Here is a 21421-nt window from a genome sequence, read left to right on the forward strand (position 1 = left end):
TTCAACATCTATTTTTTTAACTTCTACTTTACTAATCTTCTTTTCTGCATTCCTTCTTTGTAGTACTATTTTTTTATTGTGAAATTTTCCATATCTGGATGCATTTGCCTGTATTTCTCTTCAAATATCTTTGGGGCTGCCTTCTTTATATTGATTAATTTGGCTTTCGCCTTTGCATAAATATTGTACCATATCAAATCTCTCTTTCTTTCCCATGTCCATATTTATTTTTTATACTTTTCAAAAGTCTGTAGATTTTGTTTATATTTTTGCACTTCCTCAGATGCATTTTTTTCCAAGCAGATCAAAGTTTCTTGGTCTATATACTGTTTTTCACAAATCTGTTGTAGTAAAGAACACAGTTTTTTATTTGAAACTTCTGACAGTTTTTCTTGTGGAACTATTTTTTTTTCTCTCTTAATTATCTTGTGTGTGGAAATTCTGTGTTTTTGCATAATAGTAACAATACATAATGTCTTTCTTTTCCATGATAGTCCACTCTGTCATCTTTAATGCTCTTCTTTGGCCTATCAGTTTTTGTGATTTTTGTGGACTGCTACTTCCTTCTACAACAGGGGGGGCATCTTCCCCCTGGGCCTGACCTGGCCCCATTGTAGGAATGTTTCCGTATTTCAAGATTCTACACTGTCATTTTTTCCAGTCCTGGTACCAGTGTGCCTACCAGGATCGGGCACTTTTTTATCCTGGGTTTTGTGCACCCAGCTATCTTTTTTTAATTTTTGACCTACTTCTGTCCATGATATATGCTATATAAATACAGTCTATATACCACTGTTATTTTGGTGAGATTTTATGATAAACAAGGTCCACCTCATGAAGGTACTTACCAAGACTTGAGGATGAATTCAGTTTCGGCAGTACTACTCTCCTTTGCTTACTGACTTGTCATCTCTCCATTTGGACCCCTGCAAGATTGATGCAATGATAATTAATGTAAATGACAATCCTACAGTTGTACACATAAATAATAATAGACATGCTGATAAAGGATGCGATTGGGGCATAAAGCTGCAGTGAAAAAAAGGGGAGTGAAAATGTCCTATACGTGTTAATTAAATACTTGACATAACCGTTAGAAAGGCTGAAAGTTGCATTATGAAGTGAATGTGTAAAATGCAGATGTTCATCGTGTTATTACTGCTGCAGTCATTACACTTGGGTTATCCTGCCATCAGGCGGTTCCCCAGTTGGCCTGAGTTCCAAAGTCTTGGTCCGGCGTCGGTTGCTGTCGCCTCCTCCCTGACGTCAGTGCGGCAGGGGTATATAAGATGTAGCCGACGCCATTTTCTTCAGTCTTTCTTGCCGTGTGGTGCCCGAAGCAAAAGCAGTTCGCAAGTGCCGGTCGGCCGTCTCCTGAGATTTTCTTTCCGAATCCAGAACCGAAGTCTTCTACAAAGCTAAGTACCCCATTGGGAAACTTTTTCTTGCCTCAGACCGATGTCAGTAAAAGTTAATAACTGTATTTCTGGTGGGAAGCAAATTCCTCATAAGGATTTCCATTCTTATTGTATCCCATGCCTAGGCCCAGACCACGACGTCACTTGTTTGTCGGTTTTGTGCTAGGTTTAACAAACGCACTATTAAACGTCGGTTTGATTTTGCCTGACATTATTTTGGTAGAAAATTCAATTAATACCATGCCGTCGGAACTTCCGACGACCGGAATACATAAAAAGCACAAAGACAAGGATAGGCATCCGAGGCCCAAAACTGACGACGAAGCCTCTTCTAGGCCATTCGCCGGTTCTCCGGAATTCAGCGAGGTGCCTTCACAGCCCCTGACGACCGCTTCTGTAGAACCACGGGCCACCTCTGACTCCCACGTGGAGATGGCTGGGCCTTCGGACGCACAAGTTATTCAGCCTACCGAAACTAACCCTTCAGAGGGATCCAGAGTAGCTGAGCTGCCCGCAGCTTCAGAGGGTGTCTTCAGACCTAATCAGTTAAGCATTAAACCCTCTGCTAAGTCTAAACCAGCTTTAAAATCTAAGAAACAAATACAGCATTCTCCAGTACAGGCCTCCATGCCTAAGAAACAAATGCTCAAAATGGCCGAAGACCTAATCACTCTGATCAGGGGGTCCCATCCCCCTCCTGATAAAAGGCCTAGACAGGATGCAGACTGACTCATCCGACCAGGTGTCCATCTCTTCAGATTCATCCTCAGACCTAGGATATTCTTTACCCCCGTATGAGGATTCTGATGCTGAGGAGTCAATTCCATCAGCCTCTCCGCCTGAGGACTACTCCTTTGGGGAAACCTTGCATACCATGAGGGAGCATTTCCATTGGGAAGGCCAGGATTACTCAGAATCCAAGAAAAAGCTCAGAGACTTCCTTTTATTACCTCAACACAAACCCCTTGCTATTCCAGTGTTAAATATTGTGGATGATGTGTATACTGAATCCAGCCTAAATCCTGATTCCTTGCTATTCCAGTGTTAAATATTGTGGATGATGTGTATACTGAATCCAGCCTAAATCCTGATTCCTTACCTCCAGCCCCAGTTAAATCTGACAGATATTACAGAGTCCCTGACTCTCACAAATTTCTGTACAAAAGCCCTGTTGCTGACCCTGAAACTATTTCCCAGGGACCCAAAGGGGTTAAGGCCTCATCAGCCAAGAATCCAGTTCCCTCTGACAGAGATTCCAGAGCATTAGACAGATGGGGAAAGAAAGTATATACGTCTGCAACTTTAGCAATGAGAGCCTTAAATTGCCAGTTTCACATGCTAAAATATCAGCAATTTCTACTGTCTCATTTGAAACAAAAAATGCTTCCAGATTCAGATCCTCCTACTTTTAAAGAAATGCAGGATTTATTGCATGCAGCCGAACAGATGGAAAAACATACTTTGCAATGTGGTTTTGACTCTTTAGAGGCCTCCTGTAGAGCATACGTTACAAGCTCTGTCATTAGAAGACATGCTTGGTTAAAAGAACATACGTTACCAGACCATGTTAAAGCAAAATTATTGGATGCACCTTTGCAGCAGGATGTGTTATTTGGAGTTGAGGCATAAGAAGTATTAAAGAAAATGGAGGATAAGGCAAAATCTATGCAAATGGTGAAAGATTTCTTACAGGTTCAGCCTCCTAGATTTAGCAGAAATTGACCAACTAAGAATTGGTCCTTTCTAGTTACAGACAGACCTCAAAGGGGCAGATATAGACGTCCAGGAGGTAGAGGTCAACCACAGGGTCCTTACAGGCCTCGACAATGGGTTGCATCAGGCCAGAAAGAAGGGGAAGACAGGCCCCAACCATATAAAAAGCAGCCCCAATGACTTCCCGCTACAGCTGCCAAAGAACTCTCTCTTGCCAGCCCCCTTGGGAGGAAAACTGGCACTTTTTTATCACAATTGGCATATGATCACCAAAGATAAATGGGTTCTCAACATTGTATCTCAAGGTTACAGGTTCCACTTTCACACTCTGCCATGGTTAAAAGGAATGCCAAATCTGCCACCAAATCAATGGGCAGAGGCTCAAAAACAAATTACAGCACTCATGGATATGAGAGCTATTCAAAAGGTAGCACCACAGGAACAAGGACAAGGATTTTACTCAAGACTCTTTCTAGTTCCCAGGAAGGACAAAGCCTGGAGGCCCATTCTGGATCTTTCTTCTCCTCTAAACACTTACCTGGATGTTCCGAAATTCAAAATGTTGACACTACAGCAGCTTCTTCTCATGCTGGGCAAGAAAGCTTGGCTCGTGACATTGGACCTCAAAGAGGCATACCTGCATGTCCCTATCAGACAAAACTGCAGAAGATACCTCAGATTCATAGCTGGTTCAATGCATTATCAATTCTCTGCACTGCCCTTTGGCTTATCTACTGTGCCCAGGGTCTTCACAAAGTGCCTGGCACCAGTAATTGCATTTTGCTGACAGAAAGGAATTCAGATTTATCCGTACCTGGATGACTGCCTGATTCAAGCAGAGAGCAAGGACATTCTTCTAAAGCATCTGGCGTTTGTAAAAAAGTTATTAAGTTGCCTGGGGTACACAGTAAATGAAAATAAATCAAAACTAGTGCCCTCACAAGAGATAATATTCCTGAGTGCCAGCTTGAACACAACGGCCCAGATGGCTTATCTCATGCCAGACAAGCAAGGCAGTTAAGTTGCGAGTGTTTCTGCCATTTCACACTGAGCTAATCGAAAGGATGACACTGGGCAAACTTGGAACTATAATATATAACATTAAGTATCCTGTTTTTTGCTTATTTTGTTCTTTATTTCTTTGTTAATTAATAGCACTTTGTGTACTGTATATTTTTCTAGCTAGTTTCACTGTGTGTGAGATATTAACTGGAAATTGTCCACTTTTATTAAGTATTTGCTGGGTTGTTTGTTTCTGATAACTTGTTGCAGTTAAAACTCTTTTTCTAGAGGTTCCTTTAGCTGTTTTAAACATTCATTTAAAGGCTCACTGCTGCTTTTCTGCTGTGAGAAACATTTCTGCAGTTTGTTTCTAAGTAGTGGGGATATCTGTAGCATTTCCATATTCAGGCTTGTATTTGGGCCTAGTGTTTGTGGAGGCTGTGTGTCTGAGCACATATTCAGGGACATCTTGGTTTAGCCAAAGCCATCAGGCATTTCAGTGAGAGAGAATTGTTTAAGGTCATTGGATGACTGAGGTCACCTGGACTACAGCTTAGACTAAGCACCTCATTTGGTTCTTTTGAGCTTTTCTTCTTAAAAGTTGTCTCAGGTTTCAATTTTCTGTTACCTAAGAAGTTAAGTTGTGAGTGTTTCTGCCATTTCACACTGAGCTAATCGAAGGAAGGACACTGAGCAAACTTTAGCTGTTTAAAACTTTCATTTAAAGGCTCACTGCTGCTTTTCTGCTGTGAGAAACATTTCTGCAGTTTGTTTCCCATCCTCCCTCCCTGTTGGTATGGTGTTTTTATAGTTGGTGGCTTCTCAGTTGCCCACCCCTAGTGTAAATTTGATCTGGGACCCTCCTCCCAGTCTAGTGTCATTACCTCATTTTACCCAGTACAGGGAGAACATTTGAGAAGGCCAATCAGCTTAGTTTCTGCTACTCCTTTCTATCTTTCCACTTAAAAAAAAAAAAAAAAAAATTCTAAGTTTGTTTCCTGCTTTTCCGGTGGGTAGTCTAACCTGGATATCGATTTGCTGTGTCCAGGACTATTTGTAGGCTTCTTAGGCCTCCAAGCCTTTCTGTGTTTGTGGGAAGCCTTCTAGCTTAATTTTGTTTCTTAGAACTAGCCAGTTTTTTGTTTCAGCACTTGTTCAGAACTTATTGTAAGCACTAAATAAGCTACAAATTACTACAGCACTCAACTTTCCTCACTGTCTAGAGGAAAACAGTTTCTAGTACTTAACAAATAAGTACCTATTCAGGCATGTCTAAGGGTCAGCTCCCAGTGTTTTCTCCTGTCTACCTGATGACTCTGGGCATCTTGGGGCAATGCAGTAATTGCCTCATGTACACAGACAATCCTCTCCTCCTACCACCCAACACTACAACCTGTGAGAGATGCACTTATATAACCAAACTGGAAGCAAAGCTCTCTTCACCCAAGACTGGACTAGGCAGTCAAGAGGAGTAGGTAAACACTTGTACCACACCACACTCAGCACATAGTCCCTCAAAACCTACATCACCAAAACACACACATAGAAACACAAAACACACACCTACATTCGCGGAGGCTCTCTGTAAAAACCTGCCCAAGCAACAGGGACCTCCAAAGCAGAAACACAAGCAACCTCCACCCCCCAACACAACCCAAATGACACATAGCCCACAAACTCAGTGTGCCACTCAACCACAGCCCATAAGGCATAACAACGTACCCAACACTCTAGTCATAGGTGACTCTATAGTCAGGCACACTGATGTTCCACTCACCAGGCTAAACAAGGAGAAAGTTACTGTCAGCTGCCTGTCGGGTACCAGGATCTGCCACAACGCATGCACTCAGGTCACTCCACAACAAGTACAAATATGACTCTGTCATTGTCTATGTTGGTGTGAATGACCTGAGACGTACCTCCTTGGACTACATGAAAAGGGACATGGAGGAGCTGTCCGATCTTGTAGCCCAGGCAGGTATGACCCTAGCCCTGAGTAGCATCCTGCCATCACCCAGAATGATACCACAGTACAAGGACAAAATGATTGACTTCAACAATTGGCTAAGCTTCTGGTGTCATTCTAAGCGGATCCAGTATCTGTCTGCCTGGGATGACATGATCGACAAGCCACGATGCTTTGCCAGAGATGACCTGCACCTGTCTTCCCTGGGATTCCGGATACTGGCTAAGGCTCTAGCCATCCCTATAGTACATTTTTTAGGCAAGGTTCAAATGACAAATTCACCACCCTAACAGGTACAGGCAAAAAGAATCTGAGGGTATTGCTACTCAATGCTAGAAGTCTAAACCTCAAAATGCACTCTCTCGAGGCACTCCTTAAAATGGAGAACATCGACATCTGTGCAGTGACAGAGACCTGGTTCAAGGCTCCAGAGAGTACCCCTGCATTACCAGGCTATAATTCATACCACACCTTTCGGCCACCTAACCTGGACCGAAACACTAAAGGCGGAGGCGTGTCCATATTCATTAAGGATATCCACACCTCCAGGCTAGTTGCTCAGCATAATGCATCCGAAATTATCCAAGTGCAACTAACTCTGGGCAAGACCGCAATCCAAATTGTAGCTTGCTACAGATCCCCCACCATGCCCCAGGATTCCCACTCCTCATGTCTTAATACACTGGAAAATATTAGAGTACAACCTAACACCCTAATAATGGGCGATTTCAACTACCCTGCCATTAACTGGGAAAACTACTCATGTACCAACTCTTGTGCTCAACGTTTTCTGGAATTCATAAATTCCAATGCCATGGATCAACTTATCCACACTCCCACCAGGGGCAGCAATATCCTAGACCTGGTTATTACCAACATGGGCAACCGGTGCTCCACACCAGAGGTCAATTCCTCGTTGGTCAGATCCGACCACAAGCTAATCACCCTAGACATCCACATCCCTCCCCCACTCCCCATTAGGGAAACCACAGTAAAAAATTTCTCCAAAGACAACTTCACGCTTCTTAAGACAGAAGTGGCAAACTTCACGACACCCATGCTGACGGACAATAGAGGTATGACTGCTGAATCCTACACAAATGCACTTTATAAGCACTTACACTAGTGCATAGATCGTGCAATCCCTAACAGAACCAAGATGCTATCCTTCAAAAAAAGGAAGCCAATCTGGTGGTCCCCTGCCATAAACAAAGTGTACAACAGAAGAAAGAAACTGTTGCAAAAAAAGAGTAAAATCCCATGATTGGAGAAACTCCCTGGTCAGCCTCAGTAAGAAGCTGAAATCCCTTATAAAATCCTCCAAAGCTAGTTATGAAAACAAAATCACCACTGACTCTAAAGACAACCACAAAACATTCTATAGCTATGTCAAGAATCTCAATGGCAACACCCAGATCTGCTCTGAGTTATAGCACAATGGCACTAAATATACAGAACCAACTGATATTGTCAACATCCTGGCAGATAGGTTCAGTGCTAACTTTACTCCTCTGTCATCCCCTAAAGGGCCCATCTCTATACCAGAAGAATGCAAAGTTCCTGTAATCATGGCTGCACAGGTAAAAAACACACTATCCAAAGCCAAGAACACAGCATCCATGGGACCTGACGACATCCCAGGCTGTGTTCTACATGAACTACAGAACGAACTGGCACCCCACCTAAGTACCATGTTCAATCATAGCCTCACCTCAGGCTATGTGCCCACTGAATGGCACACAGCAACAGTTATCCCACTCCACAAAGGGGGAGCCACCACAGACCCCGGAAACTACCGTCCCATTAGCCTAACGAGCCTGGTCTGCAAGGCTATGGACCGTATCATTATGGAACTTATAAACAATGGCATTGGTAATCTCCAAACTCAGGACCCCACCCAGTTCGGGTTTGTAAAAGGCAGATCATGTCTAACCTGTTAGACTTCTTTGAAGCAGTCACCAAAGCCGTAGATGAGGGTAAGGTGGTTCACACAGCCTATCTAGATCTCGCCAAGGCTTTTGACACCATCCCCTACTCTGGAATTATAGATAAACTCACCAAACTAGGTATAAATCCCTATGTCACAAGATGGGTTGCCAACTGGCTCCCTGACAGAACCCACACTGTGAAAGTAGCAGACTCCAAATCCAACTTCAGACCAGTGACAAGTGGAGTACCACAGGGTTTTGTCCTGGGTCCTCTCCTGTTTGGTATCTACTTCTCTGAAGTACAGGCCAACACAGAAGGTCTTTGGCTAACGAAGTTCACAGATGACTGCAAACTAGGAGCCATAATCAAAACTCCAAAGGATGTGGACATCCTACAAAAGGGCCTTGCTGAGACAGATGCCTGGTATCAAAGTTATGGCCTTAAGCTCAATGCCAAAAAGTACATTGTCATCCCTTTTGGTAAAAACTCAGTACCCATGAACAACCATATAGGTGGTAGTCTACTTAACACCGAAAGTGTGATGAGACCTTGGGACACAGGTGGACAGTAGTCTCTCCTTTGATAATCACATCGCCACAGTAGTCAGGAAATCCTTCTATGTGGCACACCTCATCACAAAACGTTTCTCATCCAGGAAAAAAGAGGTCATTGTTCCCCTCTACTCGTCATTCATTAGACCCATTATAGAGTACAATGCCCCTTTTGGTATGTACCTCACAAGACATCTACAACTGGAAAGGCCACAGAAATACCTCACAAAGAGGATTACCGGCCTCAAAGAGATGCCCTATGCAGACTGTCTCAAAAAACTGCAGCTTTACTCCACTGCATATCGCCTACTCGGAGGCGATCTGTGCCTAACACACAAAGCTATGTCAAACCCAGAGCTTTTAGACATGCTCCACTTAAAGAAATCCCTAAGGACCTAAACTTCATCACCACAATAAACAGAACATGCTGGAGGGATAGATTCCTGTCCCAGAGACTTCCCATACTCTGGAACAAACTACCTATCTATATCAAACAAAGCTCGTCATTAGCACTCTTCAAGAAAAATCTTGATGATTGGATGGGAGATAGGAAATTCACCCCGGGGATCACTTCTGTGGATCTGCTCGACAGTGGCACAGGAAAATAATTTTCTTGGGTGGTGAAAGCCAGGGTACATTTGGCTAGGCTTATATAGGCCCTAGGGCCAATAGCCTAGTACCTACCTATGAACAACTGACTCAATACATTCAATTGATGGCAACAACGACTCAACTCCCTGCAAGAAAAATTCTGCAGGCCTTGGGTTACATGGCATCTTGCATACTACTAATTCCATATGCCAGACTGCATATGAGGAAACTACAATTGTACCTAAAGAATGTATGGTCTCAACACTGTCAAAGTTTGGAAACAGTTATACCACTAATTCCTTGCCTTCAACAGGAGTTTCAATGGTGGGCTCAAGCTTGTCACCTCAACAAGGGATAGCCTTTTACTCAACCCACAGCCAGGCAAACAGTGAAAACAGATGCATCGGATTATGCCTTGGGAGCACACATGGCAGGCAACTGTATTCAGGGCAAGTGGCCCGCAGAACAAAGGCATCTTCACATCAATCAAAAAGAGATGCTATCTGTACAAAATGCACTTATAGCTTTCAAGGACTTGTTGCATCCAGGACAACTACTACTAAAGACAGACAACACTACAGTTATGTGGTACATAAGCAAGGGGGCACTCACTCCTACCCCCTCTGCAGGCAAGCCATGACCTTGTGGAACACAGCTCTAAACTATCAAGTTCATCTGCTAGCACAATTCCTGCCAGGAGAGAAAAACACACTGGCAGACGACTTAAGCAGAAACATCATTGATCCCCACGAATGGGAATTGAATCCACAGATATTCAGAATGATAACACAGAAATGGTGGAGCCCAGACATAGATCTGTTTGCATCCCCAATGAACTGCCAGCTACAGAAATTCTGCACAAGGAGTTACCATCCACGAGCATGGAAAGTAGATGCCCTCTCATTCAGCTGGAAAAACCTACAAGTATACGCTTTCCCACCACTACCTCTCCTGCCAAAGGTACTCATAAAAGCCAGGCAAGAAGAGCCAAAGATGATCCTGATTGCACCAGACTGGCCACGTCAGCACTGGTACCCATTCTTAAAGAACTTAGCACAAGGACCACCCTGGATTTTGCCTCAAATCCCACATCTGCTGACTCAGCACAACAATCAGATACTACACAGCCAACTAAAGACCTTAAACCTAGCTGCATGGAAGATTCCTTAGTCAAGCAGGCAGTGCCGCTCTCCAAAGCCGTTATGGATGTCATTCTGGAGGCCAGAAGGCCTAGTACCAGGAAAGCCTATTCAGATAAATGGAAGAGATTCTGTGCCTGGAACCAAGCACACGGCCTTGACCCTCATGTTCCAAACATTCCTCAGATACTACAATATTTAACTGAGATGCTGGACAAAGGACTCTCCTTCTCATCCATCAAGATCCACGCCTCTGCCATCTCTGCTCATTACAACATGGATCCACCAATTTTCTCTAATCCTTTGCTAAGACAGTACCTCAGAGGGGCTAAAAACATAAGACCACCCTGTAGAGCACCTACTCCAACTTGGGACCCCAACTTTGTTTTGGAACAATTGACTTTACCTCCTTTTGAGCCAGCTAACACAGCAGAATTAAAATATATCTCTTGGAAAACTGCTCTACTCCTGGCAATAACATCAGCACAAAGAGTTTCAGAATTACAGGCACTAATGGCAGTGGAACCTCTCCTCATTTTCCACCAGGACAGGGTGTCTTTAAGAACTAACCCTACGTTTATGCCAAAGGTGGTATCCAGTGTGGCTCTAAACCAACCTATTCATTTGCCAACTTTTTTTCCAAAACCATAGAATAAAGGGGAAAGACTACTGCATTCCTTGGACATTCACAGGCAGTTACGCTTCTACTTGGACAAAACCAAAGCTTTCAGGAAATCTGAGCAATTATTGGTAGCATATGCTGCAGGAGCACAGGGAAAAGCCATTTCAAAACAGACCATTTCAAAATGGATAGGACATTGTATACGTTTCTGCTATACACACCATGGGAAACCTGTACCTAGCAGCATTAGATCTCACTCCACTAGGGCAACAGCCATTTCAACTGCCTACCTCAGAGGAGTACCTCCAATGATGTTTTGGAAGCAGCAACTTGGAGTTCTGTGCATACATTCACCAAGCATTACCATCTGCCTCTATACTCTAAATCCAGAGCTGGCTTCGTCACTGCAGTACTGCAGGGCCTTATAGCCACCCTTAATGCCTTATAGAACCAGCCACCCGTCCTCAGCTTTGGGATTCTACCCAAGTGTAATGACTGCAGCAGTGTAACACAATGAACATAGTACAGTTTTGTACCTACCATAAATGTAGATGTTCGAGTGTATACACTGCTGCAGTCCAGGTTACCCTCCCTCCTTCCCCTCTTACTTGCTGGTACGTGCCTATGTCTTCTACCCTTTACTATTTATGGGGAGTATTTGCTGGTAGTTGAAAGGTGTTGTTTGCTTTTATTATGTATGTTTTATTAGCAATTTGAATTGCCTACCTATTTGGGGGCACCTAACATCTGGGGCAAGAAAAATAAGAAAATGGCGTCGGCTGCATCTTCTATACCCCTGCCGCACTGACGTCAGGGAAGAGGCGACAGCAACCGACGCCAGACCAAGACTTTGGAACTCAGGCCGACTGGGAAACCGCCTGACGGCAGGATAACCCAAGTGTAAGGACTGCAGCAGTGTATACACTTGAACATCTACATTTATGGTAGGTACAAAACTGTACTTTATTGCATATAAGGATGTATATACAGGGGAACTGCTATATGAAGCTGACATCACTGCTTTGTTATCCATCTCACTATATATACACACGAACATGAACAAAAGGACCTCACAGCTGTAATGTGACTCAGAAATGGGCATGTTTTTGCAAAGAAATGACAGTGGCATCAATAGGAAAGGGGTTTATCACCTATGAGCATGTAGTAGACAAGCAAGTGTTGTATAGTTATATAAATAATACATGCCAGTCTAATAACAAATAGCATACATAAGTGACCAGTGACAAAACTGAGAGGATGACATGTCATGAGTCCAGTTTTGCCATTGCTAATTTGCAAACATGTTTGACATACTAATACTGGGCATGCTCACATACACTTACAGGGAACAGTAACAGAACAGCAATTCAGCAGCAGCAGCAACATAATAGAAAGTGTTGTAACAGTGGAACAATCCTATTTCTTGATGGTCTGGCTGCATGTCATACAGTAAGAAACGTTTTAGGGATCACACATTTGATGTTAAGCTGTATATTGTGATGGAAACAATTGCAGCATTTAAACGTGTCTGGAGGGAGACAGTCTCTTGTGAACAGGTAATGCATATCAGCAAGGAATGACCTAAGAAACATTTGCATCATGTCCTTTTAGAACACATGCCCAAACAGATATCAGCTGCATAACCATCAAAGGTGCCACAGATATTTGCTTATTTGTCACATAAAGAAGAACACCACTGAAAGGCATACAACACTGTTATACCATATAAGGTATACTGATGACCTACCTGTTATGAAAAAACTTGAAAAAGCTGGCCTTGTGAGTGTGTGTAAGACACTGTAGTCTGACAGGCAGGTGTTACCAGATGTTCATCGTGTTTCACTGCTGCAGTCATTACACTTGGGTTATCCTGCCATCAGGCGGGCCCGCAGTCGGCTAGAGTTCCAAAGTCTTGGTCCGGTGTCGGTTGCTGTCGCTTCCTCCCTGATGTCACCATTTTCTTCAGTCTTTCTTGCCTCGCAGTGCCCGAAGCAAAAGCAGTTCGCAAGTGCCGGTCGGCAGACTCCTGACGTATCAAATTCGATTTTCAGAACCAAAGTCTTCAATAAAGCTAAGTACCCCATTGGGAAAACTTTTTCTTGCCTCAGACCGATGTCAGTAAAAGTTAATAATTGTCTTTCTTGTGGGAAGCAAATACCTCATAAGGATTTTCATTCTTACTGTATTCTATGCCTAGGCCCAGATCACGACGTCACTAGTTGTTGATTTTGTGCTAGATTTAACAAACGAACTATTAAACGTCGGTTTGATTTTGCTCGCCATTACTTTGGCCGAAGATTTAATTATACCATGCCGTCGGAGCAACCGACGAGCGCAATACATAAAAAACATAAAGACAAGGATAAGGACAGGCATCTGAGGCCCAAAACTGAAGATGAAGCCTCTTCTAGGCCAGTCGCCGGTTCTCAGTGAGGCACATTCGCAACCCCTGACACCCGCTACCTCAGAGCCACAGGCCGCCTCCGACTCCCACGTGGAGATGTCTAGGCCTCTGGATACTCAAGGTGTTGGGCCTATGGAGACTAACCCTTCAGATGGGTCCGGAGCCGCTGAGCAGGCAACGGCTTCTGAGGGGGTTTTCAGACCTTCACAGCTTACCATCAAAACTACATCCAAGTTTAAAACTCCATTAAAGACAAAGAAGCAAGTACAACATTCACCTGGACAGGCCTCCATGCCTAAAAAGCAGATGCTCAAAATGGTCGAAGACTTAATTACTCTGATCAGGGGTACCCATCCCCCTCCTAATAAAAGGCCTAGGAAGGATACAGACTATGATTCCTCTGACCAGGTTTCTGTATATTCAGATACCTCTTCAGACCAGGGATACTCTTTACCCCCCTATGAGGACTCTGATGCTGAAGAATCAATTCCTTCAGCCTCTCCTCCTGAGGATTATTCTTTTGGGGAAACGTTACATACCATGAGGGAGCATTTCCATTGGGAGGGCCAGGATTACTCAGAATCCAAGAAAAGGCTCAGAGACTTTATTTTATTGCCTCAACACAGGCCCCTTGCTATTCCGTCAGTGTTGGATATTGTGGATGATGTGTTCTCTGAATCCAGTTTAAATCCTGATTCTTTACCCCCTGCTCCAGTCAAGCCAGACAGGTACTACAGAGTGCCTGACTCTCACAAATTTCTTTATAAAACCCTGTTGCTGAGCTGACCCAGAAACTATTTCCCAGGGTCCCAAAGGGGTAAAGGCTTCCACGGCCAAAAATCCAGTTCCCTCTGACAGGGATTCTAGAGCATTAGACAGATGGGGGAAGAAAGTTTACACTTCTGCAACTTTAGCAGTGAGGGCTTTAAATTGCCAGTTTCACATGCTTAAATGCCAACAATATTTAATGTCTCAGTTAAAACAAAAAATGATTACAACTTCAGAACATCCTGACTATAAGGAAATGCAGGATTTATTGCACGCAGCTGAACAAGTGGGAAAACATACTCTGCAATGTGGTTTTGATTCATTAGAGGCTTCTTGTAGAGCAGCAGTTACAGGATCTGTGATTTGAAGGCATGCTTGGTTAAAAGAACAAAGTTTACCAGATCATGTTAAGGCAAAATTATTGGATGCACCTTTACAGCAAGACATTTTATTTGGTGTTAAGGCAGAAGAGGTATTAAAGAAAATGGAGGATAAAGCAAAATCTATGCAAACGGTGAAGGATTTCTTACAGGTACAGCCACCACGATTTAGCAGAAATTGGCCTATAAAGAATTGGTCCTTTCCACTGTCAGACAGGTGACAAAGAGGCAGGTACAGACACCCAAGAGGCAGATCTCAACCCCATGGCTCTTAACAGACCACGACAGTGGGGTGCTTCAACCCCAAAAGGAGGTGAAGACAAGTCACAACCTTACAGGAAACAGTCCCAATGACTTCCCCCTTCGAATGCCAAGCACTTCCGTTTTGGCAGCACCCTTAGGGGGGAAACTAGCAGTTTTTTCTCAAAATTGGCAAACAATCACCCAAGACAAATGAGTTCTGAATATTGTGTCTCAAGGTTACAGGTTCCACTTTAACACTTTACCAAGACTAAAAGGAATGCCAGACCTGCCACAAAATCAATGGGCAGAGGCACAAAAACAAATTACGGCCCTCATGGGCATGAGAGCTATTCAAAAAGTGCCAGTACCTCAGAGGGGCTAAAAACATAAGACCACCCTGGAGAGCACCAACACCTACTTGGGACCTCAATTTTGTCATGGAAAAGCTCACTTTGCCTCCTTTTGAACCAGCCAATTCAGCAGAATTAAAATATGTATCATAGAAAACTGCTCTGCTTCTGGCAATAACCTCAGCACGAAGAGTCTCAGAGTTACAGGCACTAATGGCAGTGGAGACTTTCATCATTTTTCGTCAAGACAGGGTTTCTTTAAGAACAAACCCTTCATTTATGCCTAAGGTGGTATCCAGTGTGGCTCTTAACCAAACTATCCACTTGCCAACTTTTTATCCAAATCCCCAAAATAAAGGGGAGAGACTTCTTCATTCCTTGGACATTCACAGACAATTACGTTTCTACTTGGACAAAACAAAACCTTTCAGAAAAACTGAGCAATTGTTTGTAGCATATGCTACAGGATCACAGGGAAAGGCTATTTCAAAGCAGACCATTTCAAACTGGATAGGACACTGTATTCGGTTCTGCTACACACAGCATGGGAAACGTGTACCTAGTAACATTAGAACACATTCCACCAGGGCAACTGCCACTTCTACTGCCTACCTTAGAGGAGTACCTACCAAAGATATCTTGGAAGCTGCAACTTGGAGTTCAGTGCACACCTTTACCAAGCATTACCATTTGCCTCTTTATTCTAGATCCAGAGCTGGCTTTGCCACTGCAGTGCTGCAGGGCCTCACAGCCACACCAAATCCTCTATAGAACCAGCCACCCTAACTCAGCTTTGGGATTCAACCCAAGTGTAATGACTGCAGCAGTGAAACACGATGAACATAGTACAGTTTTGTACCTACCATAAATGTAGATGTTCGAGTGTCTTCACTGCTGCAGTCCAGGTTACCCACCCGCCATCCCCTCTTTCATAGCTGGGACGTATCTATACTTCTCAACCCTATACTACCTATGTGGTGTATTTGCTGGTTACTGAAAGTTTTGTTTTTACATTATTGTATGCTTTATTAGCAATATATATATTGCCTACCATTTCTGGGGGCACCTGACATCTGGGGCAAGAAAAACTGAAGAAAATGGCGTTGGCTGCATCTTATATACCCCTGGCGCACTGACGTCAGGGAGGAAGCGACAGCAACTGACGCCGGGCCAAGACTTTGGAACTCTGGCCGACTGCAGGTCCGCCTGACGGCAGGATAACCCAATTGTAATGACTGCAGCAGTGAAGACACTCGAACATCTACATTTATGGTAGGTACAAAACTGTACTATTCAAACCCCTGCCTGTTATACAAGGCTCTCTTCAGATCCCTGTATTGACAACATGTGTCACATCAGATAGCAATCAAGGTTGTCACAAATAACTGGATTGCATTTGTGAACAACAGAGAGCATGTTGTCTCATTCCCTCATGCCAGCACTCTTAATATATATTATGTTAGGAACATGAATGCAAATGTCATCATTAGTTGTGACAAACTGTCTTAAAGTAAGAGAATCAACATTTATTCATGTACAAAACAAATGCTTCTGATAACAGTGCTAGAATCATGTGCAGTCACAATAAGACTGATGAAATCAAGTCTGAGCAGTAATGGATGGAGTTTAACTAACTACCCAAGATCACAAGCTAAAGATTAGTGCCTGAATCCCAGGTTTCACATGATGTGCTGAGGTACAACTGAGACAGTGCACAGTTAAATGGATTACATCAGTATTGTTTATTAACTGGATGGTTATGATAAGTGTTTGGAGTGCGCACTAACACAGTACAGCTACACATCATATGTCTTTGCAGAATTGTATACATAGCATGAGGGTGACAGTTACAGTTGGACTCCATCATCCAACGTATGTAGTTATACAGTGTATAAAGTACACTACCAAAGTCATGCAACACATGAGAGTGCATACTCCCAAGTGTGATGTACTGCATTTATGTTAGCAGTATGTAATTTTGTGAACAAAATGTTTTTTCTCTGTGGATGTGTATAGATTAAAGGAAGCTGCATTTCTAGAGGGTCTTGAACTATCTGCAGTGTAACTGGAAACTTATGCAATGTATTTCCATAGCTGCATCAGACCAGAGGCTAAAGGTGTTAAGGTGTCTACCCTGATGACAGGTATGTGGTGGCTGTCTCAGTAAAGAGGTTGATATCTGCTTGGGAGTCTCTAGTCGACCTATTTCAGTCCATGGGATTAACAGTAAACACTGCAAAGCCTAAGGTGTGGGGCCTTCTCAAATACTGACATTAACAGGCTGTACCCTAAACACACTAAGGTGTGTGGCTTATCTGTCAATGGACAGCATACTTCCCTAACAAAACCTAATGTACCACATTCCAGACTCTTGGTCATTAACAGCCTGCATATGTCTAAGCTTTGTGAGTGGTAGCAATGATGATATATGTAGTTCTCTCAAAGGTTGTATAATGTGTGTTCTTTTGTGTATTCTGAAAGTTTAGTGGTCCTGTCTTACAGATCCTATATATGCTCAAGTAAAACTTTCCAATGAATGCAGATCACATCTCAAGTTGTGGCTGCATGCTTCTGACCTAATGGTAGATAAATCAATCCAATCCTCTTGAAGTGACTGTCTTCACAGATAACTGTCAATGGATTGGGGCCATTGTCAAAAGCAGATCATGTAAGGCATATTGTTACAGCTAGAGGCCAGTCTGCACACCACTGTTCTGGAGGTTTGATACTCCTCGTTTCAGCATAGCAGTAGTTTGTTATATCAACATTTCAGAAGGGGGGCTCACTCTAATCTACTCTGACAAGACTGTATTTTTGGTGTGGGAATGGTCTATTTCAAGCATGTGCTTTCCTTATTGTCAGCTACATTCATTGGGAACCCAGTTCTGTAGTGGGAAGGGTCAGTTGCTGCTTACTGATACAACAAATGAGTCCCTCAATCCCCATGCATCCTACTCCAATACTAACATAGGAGCTTCTTCTGCCTGATCCCTCCATTGGAGAACAATGTCTCATGGATGCTTTTGTCCAGAAATGGCCCTCCAGGGTTCCTTTATGGTTTTCCATTGATGTTCATCGTGTTTCACTGCTGCAGTCATTACACTTGGGTTATCCCGCTGTCAGGCGGGCTCGCAGTCGGCCTGAGTTCCAAAGTCTTGGTCCGGCGTCGTTGTTGTCACCTCTTCCCTGACGTCAGGGGTATAAAAGAAGCAGCCAACGCCATTTTCTTCAGTCTTTCTTGCCGCGAGGTGCCCGAAGCAAAAGCAGTTCGCAAGTGCCAGTCGGCCAACTCCTGAGATTTCAAATTCGATTTCAGAACCGAAGTCTTCAATAAAGGTAAGTACCCCGTTGGGGAAAATTTTTTCTTGACTCAGACCGATGTCAGAAAAAGTTAATAATTGTATTTCTTGTGGGAAGCAAATACCTCATAAGGATTTTCATTCTTACTGTATTCCATGCCTAGGCCCAGACCACAACGTCACTAGTTGTCGGTTTTGTGCTAGCTTTAACAAACGCACTATTAAATGTCGGTTTGATTTTGCTCGCCATTATTTTGGGCGAAGGTTCAATTACACAATGCCGTCGGAACAACCGATGACCGGAATGCATAAAAAGCGCAAAGATAAAGATAAGGAAAGGCTTCCGAGGTCCAAAACTGATGACGAAGCCTCTTCTAGGCCAGTCGCCGGTTCGCTGGTTTTCAGTGAGGTGCTTTCGCAGCCCCTGACACCCGCAACCTCAGAACCACAGGCCGCGTCCGACTCCCACGTGGAGGTGCCTAGGCCTCTGGAGCCTCAAGGTGTTGGGCCAACGGAGATTAACCCTTCAGATGGATCCGGAGCCGCTGAGCAGGCATCGGCTTCTGAGGGTGTTTTCAGGCCTACTCAACTTACTATTACAACTACAGCCAAGACTAAACCTACACTAAAGACAAAGAAGCAAGTGCAGCATTCACCTGGACAGGCCTCCATGCCTAAAAAACAGATGCTCAAGATGGCCAAAGACTTGATAACTTTGATGAGGGGTTTTCATCCCCCTCCTGATAAAAGGCCTAGGCAGGATACAGACTATGATTCCTCTGACCAGGTTTCAATATATTCTGATCCTCTTCAGACCAGGGATATTCTTTACCCCCCTATGAGGATTCTGATGCTGAAGAATCCATTCCTTCAGCCTCTCCTCCTGAGGATTACTCTTTTGGGGAAACTTTACATACCATGAGGGAGCATTTCCATTGGGAGGGCCAGGATTACTCAGAATCCAAGAAAAGGCTCAGAGACTTTCTTTTGCTACCTCTGCACAGACCCCTTGCTAACCCGCCAGTGTTGGACATTGTGAATGATGTGTTCTCTGAATCTAGTTTAAACCCTGATTCTTTACCCCCAGCTCCAGTCAAGCCAGACATACTACAGTCCCTGACTCTCACAAATTTCTTTATAAAAACCCTGTTGCAGACCCAGAAACTATTTCCCAGGGTCCCAAAGGGGTTAAGGCTTCCACGGCTAAGAATCCAGTTCCCTCAGATAGGGACTCTAGAGCATTAGATAGATGGGGAAAGAAAGTTTACACCTCTGCAACTTTAGCAGTTAGAGCTCTGAATTGCCAGTTTCACATGCTTAAGTATCAACAATACTTACTGTTTCAATTAAAACAGAAAATGAGTATAAATGCAGAACAGCCTGACTATAAGGAAATGCAGGATTTATTGCATGCAGCTGAACAAGTGGGAAAGCATACTTTGCAATGTGGTTTTGATTCATTAGAAGCTTCTTGTAGAGCAGCAGTTACAGGATCTGTGATTCGAAGGCATGCTTGGTTAAAAGAACAAAGCTTACCAGATCATGTTAAGCCAAAATTACTGGATGCTGCTTTGCAGTAAGATAATTTATTTGGTATTAAGGCAGAAGAGGTATTAAAGAAAATGGAGGATAAGGCAAAATCTATGCAAACAGTAAAGGATTTCTTACAGGTACAGCCACCACGATTTAGCAGAAATTGGCCTACTAAGAACTGGTCCTTTCCACTGTCAGACAGGCCACAAAGAGGAAGATACAGACGCCCAGGAGGCAGATCTCAGCCACAAGGTTCTTACAGACCATGCCAGTGGGGTGCTTCAAACCCAAAACAAGGTGAGGATAAGTCACAACCTTACAGGAAACAGTCCCAATGACCTCCCCCTTCCAATGCCAAACTCTTACCTTTTGGCAGCTCCCTTAGGGGGAAACTAGCACTTTTTTCTCAAAACTGGCAAACAGACAAACAAGGACAACTGACTCAGTATTTTCAGTTGTTGGCAACAAAGTCCCAACTCCCTGCAAGAAAAATTCTGCAGGCCTTGGGATTCATGGCATCCTGCATTCTACTAATTCCATATGCAAGACTGCATATGAGGAAATTACAATGGTACCTAAAAAGTGTTTGGTCTCAACATTCTCACAGCTTGGAGACAGTAATACCTCTAATTCCCTGCCTACAACAGGAGTTTCGATGGTGGGCACAGGCATGTCACCTCAACAAGGGTTAGCCTTTCACTCTTCCCACAGCCAGGCAGACTATAACAACAGATGCCTCGGATTACACCTGGGGAGCACACATGGCAGGAAAATGTATTCAGGGCAAATGGACCACAGAACAAATGCCTCTTCACATCAATCAAAAAGCGATGTTGGCTGTACAAAATGCCCTAATAGCTTTCAAGGACCTTCTGCATCCAGGACAATTATTAATAAGGACAGACAACACCACAGTGATGTGGTATATAAACAAGCAAGGGGGCACTCATTCTTAACCCCTATGCAGGCAAGCCAAGACTTTGTGGAACACGGCTATAACTTATCAAGTTCATCTGCAAGAACAATTTCTGCCAGTAAAGATAAATACTCTGGCAGACGACCTAAGCAGAAACATCATGGATCCTCACAAGTGAAAATTAAATCCACAAGTTTTCAGCATGATAATGCAAAAATAGGGGTGCGCAGACATATATCTCTTTGCCTCCCCACTGAATTGCCAACTGCAAAAATTCTGCACAAGGACTTATCATACACAAGCATGGAAAGTGGATGCTCTTTCGTTCAGCTGGAAAAACCTAAGCGTTTATGCCTTCCCACCACTGCCTCTCCTTCCAAAGGTACTCCTAAAAGCCAGACAAGACAAACCACAGATAATTCTGATTACTCCAGACTGGCCACGCCAGCACTGGTATCCAATACTAAAGAACTTAGCTCAAGGTCCACCTTGGATTTTGCCTCAAATTCCACACCTTCTGACCCAGCAAAACAATCAAATACTGCACAGTCAGCTCAAAACTTTAAACCTGGCTGCATGGAAGATTCAGTAGCCAGA

The 21421-nt window shown here is 43.6% G+C and overlaps 1 protein-coding gene across 1 annotated transcript in view; it reads left to right on the forward strand.

Annotated features, from left to right (window-relative positions):
• The window catches only part of LOC122805524 (estrogen-related receptor gamma-like), a 590745-nt gene that overhangs the window by 155139 nt on the left and 414185 nt on the right, over window positions 1-21421 (forward strand). The gene's annotated exons all lie outside the window — the stretch shown is intronic.

Source organism: Protopterus annectens, chromosome 6.part1 (assembly GCF_019279795.1).
Source record: "Protopterus annectens isolate FY-2018-M chromosome 6.part1, PAN1.0, whole genome shotgun sequence".
Classification (NCBI taxonomy): domain Eukaryota; kingdom Metazoa; phylum Chordata; order Ceratodontiformes; family Protopteridae; genus Protopterus; species Protopterus annectens.